This window comes from Marmota marmota, unplaced genomic scaffold, assembly GCF_001458135.2.
Source record: "Marmota marmota marmota unplaced genomic scaffold, marMar, whole genome shotgun sequence".
NCBI classification, from domain to species: Eukaryota; Metazoa; Chordata; class Mammalia; order Rodentia; family Sciuridae; genus Marmota; species Marmota marmota.
Genome location: NW_026000068.1, coordinates 23028528 through 23035707, shown reverse-complemented (window position 1 = coordinate 23035707; position 7180 = coordinate 23028528).

The window sequence follows — 7180 nt, the reverse complement described above, 5'->3', positions numbered from 1 at the left end:
CAGGGCTTCACATGAGCTAGGCGAGCGCTCTACCGCTGAGCTACAACCCCAGCCCCTCCAAAACGATTTTCTACCCACTTATGAAAGAGTGTCCTTGGAAATGAGGGTGCAAGAGGAGCCTGTCTAAAGCTTATGGCTCAGCTGATGGATGTTGAAAGTAAATGTCTTTCTGAAGAATCCTACGTGAAGTTCACTTTGTCCTCCACTGGTACCCCGCGTCTGAAACGGTAGCTAGAATGTCATAAAGCCAGGGGACTGTAAAGCTGGGTTTGGATACCTCTAAAAAGCTAACAGAAGCCCAAATGAAAGCCAGGACTGTAAATGTTTCAACTATTCCCCAGGATTTTTAAATGCTTTCATTCTAATTTAGGCTTTTCTCACCTTGCCTGTAAATCTTGTTACTAATTTGCTAAGCATTCTCATTTGTCTACTAAAAGCCACCATATTAGGATGAGCAAAAAGTCTTTCTAAGCCAAGCGTGGTGGTGTCTATAATTCCAGCCACTTAGAGGCTGAGGCAGGAGGATCAGAAATTCGCGCTGTCCTCAGCAACATAGACTCTGTCTCATAATAAAGAAGACTGAAGATGTAGCTTAGTGGTAGAGAGTGCCTGAGTTCAATTCCCCAAATCACCCCTATCCCTTCAAAAAAGACTTTATAGGGATTAAACACAAAATGTACTCATAAAGATGTGTAGGAATTTGTGATGCACAGTTATTTTTCCAATTTCTTATTAAAAAATTTTTAATCTCAGAAAAGATGAACAAAAAAGTACAAAATCATCTGTATACCCATCACCTAGATTCAAATATATTACCATATTTATTTTATTTTTCACATTTGTGGATTTTTTAAAAATCAGAACTCTTAAGTTTTACACAAAACACTCCACCTGTAAAAATACTTTAGTTATTAGCTCCTATAGGTTGTTTTTTGTTAGGGTCTATAAACAAGTCAAGATGGTGCCTGGCATTTTGCCAGAGGGAGTGGTTTGTGAAGTAAAGCCAGGGAGCCATTAAGTGTGGAGATTCCTTATTGGTTGACTGCTGTATCTAGTTTATGTTAATTAAGATAAGCTGTGTGGAATGTATATATACCCCTCCTGTCCTACAATAAAGGGCTCCCACTCCTACTGTATCAATGTACACAAGTTGCTTGTCACCCCCCCACCCTACCCCCCCTTATTTTGCTGCAGCGGGACTGGCAGTTTTTCTGTGAAGATCCTTATCACTGCTATGAAAATAATTGTTCTCGACATTTGTATTTGTTTTGAATCATGATCCTATGAATGATTGCACATTGCAATTAGATTTTAACTTTCTTTGGTCTTTTTAAATCTAAAAAATTTAATTTAATCAATTTCCTCTTAATAATACTAATTTTTTTTCATTGAGAACAAGCCAGGTGTCCTGAACAATGCCCTAATTTTGAGTTGTCTGTTTGTATTTTTTTTTTTTTTTGCCTCTAAATCTTGTGTTTCCTTTAAACCGCAAGTTACTAGAGGCTTGAGTGCTTCAGATTAAACATATTTGGAAACGATATTTCATAAATCATACTGTGCAATTCATATATTGCATCACTATTAGGGTCATTTAATGTCAGTTTTTTTCCACTGTTGATAATAAGTTTGATCCTTGTATTAAAGTAGTGACACAGTTATTACTGTGGTAAAGGTTTATTTTTTTCCCTTTGCAAGCAAAATAACCTATAAGGTGACATTTGACATCATGCCAAACAATTTTTCTTTTAAATTTTTCCCAGTGGTGGAGATTAAATCATCTCTCAGTAAATACCATATCAATAATTGGGCACTGTTCCATAAAACTTTTATTACCTTTTTAGGTGAAATAATTAAAACATCCTAGTGTTCTTTTCTTACTTGCCATCTCTACCTAACCCATGGGAATAAATAACATGCCACCTGTAGTTCTTTAGTTTAGCCTTCTTACCTTGGTGTCTCTGAATAAACTTAAGGTGGAACTGAGATGACTTTGGAGTTAAATGCACTATTTTATATGTATGCATAAATTCCTGAGAAGATTCTCACAATGGTAGGAAAGTAAGAGTTTGGTAGGTATGATGAAGGAAGTACTTGAAAGTTTTCTTCTGATTTTGCCTAGGAAATATAATTATTAGCAGAGAATAAGGAAATACTGTAAATTTGGAGAAAGAGTATAAAATTTTGTGTTAAGTATGAACTATTTCCTATTCTCACTACTTTCGAAGTGAGGGTGTTAGAGGGTGAGGTTCAATACTTTGGCATGTCTGAGGTGTTTGAAAAGTTAATGGAATTAGAATATTGGTGAAAAAATGAGCTTAAAAGGCAGAGTGTAGTCATTAGGTAGAGAAGTGTAGTTACAATAAGACCACGTCTAGGTTATTATCATCGAGTTAGTAGTTGAAGTAGAGAACAAGATTATTGCAGGAAAGGAAGTCAGACAACAGAGGGGCCAGATTATTGGAAGGGTCATCATTATGGATATTAAAATAATGAAGAATGATGTCAGTAGTTTGAAGGAAAGTGACTATGAACTAAATGAAAAGGTCTTTATAGCATCCATATCTTTTTTTCTCTCTCAGATAAAAGGGAAAAATTGTAGAATTATAAAGCTGATGTATTTGATGGAAAACAGCAGCATTAGCCCTTTTGGTACCCTTCCCCCACCCCAGTCCTTTTACAAATAGTACTCTGTGTTCCCTAGCAATAGTTATAGAGTTATTATTTACTAAGCACATTATTATGCTTGGTAAATTATGTTCTTATAAAAATGGTTTCATAGAAAAGGAGTTGGTAGTCACACCAGCCAAGTCTCTGCTATTGCTTAAGGCCCTGTCAGCCTTGGCAATGAAAAATCAGGTTCACATTCAGTGACACTTCTATTTATAAAGTAAAAGTCGTACTTAAAAATTGTTGATTCTACTTTAAGAACTAGATTTAGCTCTTTGGCTCAGATTCCAGGAATTAATCCTTACTGACATATTTTTCTCTTAAAGATATCTTTTACCCTGTACCAGGTACAGGGGTGCATGCCTATAATCCTAACTACTCAGGAGGCTTAGACAGGAAGACTGCAAGTTGGAGGTCAGACTGGGCAACTTGGGGGTGGCATTCTTCTAGGGGTTAGGGGCTTGGCTTAGTGGTGGAAGAGAGTGTGCCTGGCATGCATGAGGCTCTGGTTCTATTCCCAGCACCTGTGGGGGGTTTGTGGGCGGGACCTCTTTCTCTTACATGTGTGAAAGATTAATCTATATATTCAGTTTTAGATGGGACTCATGTATGATCATCCTAGAACCACAGATTGATTTTTTTTTAACTTTATAGCCTCAGAAAGTTGAAATTATCAGTTTTCCTGAATAAGATCATAGTATAAACTCAGATATTAGTTTGAACCACATAGGCAAAGGAGCTGAGATTCACCAAAGCATAAAACCAGACTTTATTGTCTAGTATAATTCCTTAAGCCGGAAAACAGAGAAACAAGTAAGGGGCAAAAGTAGGATCTCTTGGGTTCTGGGAACTGATGGAAGAGTAAAGAGAATGCTTATAAGGTGAAATCTTATTTAACCTGCCTAGTAAATACTACCTTCATGGGGAATGATCCTTCAGGAGACAAGGAGTAAAACATAAACTAGAACAAGAAGGAAGGGACTACACCTGGAAAGATTTTAAAAGAAACTGAGACTATCTCATACCAAACAACAACAGTTATACAATTCATATTCAGGCCAAAAGTCAGAGTAACATGGCTATATAAAGTGCTAACCAACAAGAGGCCCATGGGTTATGTGTAGGTCACCTGGTTCATAACCTGATTTCAACATGAAATTAGTCTAATAGAGATATCAAGCACAGGCTGCTGTCCTCACACCAGTTTCTGTAGGAATTTGCCCCTGCTATCTGGGCCAATGGATGCATAGTCTGATCTAAGGGAAATCAATTCATGAGCTGATTAAAAATTTCCAGTGGCCTGGCACAAAAAAAGATAAATTTAGCTAATCATATTACCTGTTTTGGAAATTGGGTCAACGAAGCAGAGGTATTGATGGGTTCATGGGCAACTAAAAGCCCAGAGCCCCTACAGCTCATGTGCAAGCTAAAGTTATAAAGGAACAAAAGCTATGAGTACTGAAGGCCACTAGCTAGAAAGAAGAAAACAAAGTAAATGAGTGAAGAAAAACAGAATTACTGGAGAAAGGGGTTGGGGGAACCTTACATCTTCAAACAGAGCTCATTAGATTCATTTTTTCCAAAACCTGCCTTCCAGTTTAAATTGTCATTAGGCCCTATTATATTTTCCTAGAGTATATTTATCCATCTATCTATCCATCCATATATATATATTTATGCATATATATATTTATTTATATACACACATACACATAAATATGGAAGTGATTTATGTATACATATATGCATTTTCTAGTTACTGGGTCCTTGACTTAGAGGAGATTCTCAAAATAATCTTTAAGAACTGCTGCTCTATTTTATTTGCTTCCTGCACATGAACGCAGATCCATGCCCAACAAGAAGCACTGGAAGTTAAATGCTCATTTGCAGTTAGATTAGACTAATTCTACCAAACCAATTTCCAAAGTCATGTCTTAAAAGAATTTACTTTTTACAACCTTAATTCTTGTGACTTTTCTGTTTTCTGAATTAAGTTTGTATACAGGCTTTGGGGTTGGTCCAACAGGTATTGATATTCTGATTCTATACCCTTTACCATGTTCTTTGGCAAATTCTTTAACCTTTAGGAGTCTTCGATTCTATGACTTTTCATTTTCTTGTGGATATAATTGAGACATATGTGTCTAGTGTGACCACTAGATCACAAAAAATATTTTCAACTTTTTTTGAGGGTGGTAACTGAGAATTGAACCCAGGGGCACTTCGCAACTGAGCTACATCCTTAGTCTTTTTGTTTTTTTACAGATAGGTAAGCAAGCTACTACCAAGCTACATCCCTGGCTGGCCCTGTTTATTTTATTTTGAGGCAGTGTATAGAACTCTGAGCCTATGCACACCAAACCATGAATCCTCTAGTATAGTCCCTCCCTCCATTTTAAAGAGTAGCATTTCCAATGTTTCTAAGGCTGACTTATGTTAGTTTCTATTGTACCCAGCCTCCAGGTTGTATATCATGCAAGACTGTATTTGGGGGTGCCTCTTGGGATATACAGCTTGCATCCATTGGCATATGATTGTACACACGATATTGGATTTTGACAATATTTTGCAACTTAGAATATAATGTGGGACATTAAACCCTTCTGAAAATTTTAATAGTTTAAGTTTAAAATGACATTAGTTTTATCTTTTTTTTTTTAACCAGAGCTTTTTAAAAAATATTTAGGCAAGCAAGTAATTTCCTGTTTTAAAGGGGAAATCTTAAATAATTTCTTAAGTATTTCATTTGTAAAGTGAGTTACTCTATCACTGAAGAGTATTGAATGTATTCCTTCTGTGAGGAAAATAAAACACAAAAATATTTTTATTGTAACAATTAGAGGCCTTATCTTTTGGCAAGAGAAAATATAATCCATCCAGAAAATGATAGGCCTTAAAATCTTTAAATGTAGGCACCTAAATGCTGTTCATTTCTAAATGTTTAGATGGTCCATAGGATGTTCAGAGGTTTATCCTACCTTTACAGTTGTTTCTTGGGTTATAATTATTAAAAAGGCAGAATTTTGTCACTGGTTGAGCCTGTCAGGTAAAATGTTCTCACTAATATTTTTGTTACATTTAGTGCAATTCATCCTGCCATTGTAAGTGCTCTCACATGGCGGGGGAACAAAAGTTTCTACTGGTTGATTTAGACATCACCAAGTTGCTTTCTTCAAAATGCTGAAGTCTACTTTGCCATCCATGAGATAATTTTGAGATAACAATATCTTTTTCTCTTCTATAGAGGCAGAATATTTGTTATATCTGAAAAAGTCTTTCTGAGTTCATTATCAGATAGAATAACTATCTTTTAGGTGCTTGTGGGAGGCCAACCTTACGGGTGACTGAGTTACACTCCCCAGCTGGGTGCTGAGGTGCTCAGTCACAGAAATGGGTTGTCTTGCTACAGCCCCATGGGTGAAGCTATGCTCACCTGTTCCTTTGTAATATAACCCCTTGCCCTGTTTAGGATAGAATCTTCCATGGAAGTGCCTTGTGTGTGTCCCCTCCTCTTACTGTGCCCTTGGTGTGGCCTACCCAGGTGTCAGTCAACCTGCTAACAGTGGACATCATGAAGATAGACTCAGCCCCCTGAAACCTGACCCCTTGCCTCATTTGAATAGCTTCTCCTCCATAAAAGGGGTCAGCGCGTGCTCTCTCTCTTTCTGTGGACCCTTAAGGTCAGAGGAGCCGTCACAGCAACCCCAAAGAAAAAGGTATTTGTGTCTCTTGTGTGGTTATTTCGTGCAGCCCAGTTAGCCCAGTTTAACTAGAGTGACCCCTGAGCCTTTTAGTCGCGAGAACAGAAACCCGGCAGGTGCTAATAATAGTTAAATCAGTATAGGTTGTTGATTTTACAGAGTAATTACATCCTTCATCTTAAAAAATTACCTTATGTTTGGATTTCAACTATATTTGACAGATTTTCTTTTGTATGTTGGAGTGACTCTTGGTAAGTCATTAATTCATTTTCTATTTTTGTGTCAAACTCCTACCAAAATCATAAAAAAATCTTGGAGGTATATTTACTAGCATTGATGTTAACTATGAAAACTTTAACAAATTGGCATATTCATGTTGGAGCTTTCAAGTTCGCCATCTGAGTAAAATAAACTATGTTATAAAGAAGCATCAATAACAGAATTTTCAGAAGGTCCAGCATATCCTGTATAACATATATCTTTCTAAGTTATGAGCCATCAACAAAATGGGGGAGCATCAGTAGAGTTAGGATATTGCATGCTTAGATTTTTGAGTAACTGTTAGTCATGGGATTTACTTATATCAAGAGTGGAAATAAGGTTGCTGGATTTAGATTAGACTGGAGTTTGATAGTTGTAAGGAAAACAGACAATAAAATAATTTCATAAGCAATAATGTGGCTGGCCAAGAATTGAGTACTGTTTTGGGTTGAAAAGGTTTCTGCTCCACAAGACTCAGAGTAAGAGGCTGATCTAGAACGATGTTGTGGAGATTTCAACTGAACTACTTGCCTCACAAGAGCATGTACACA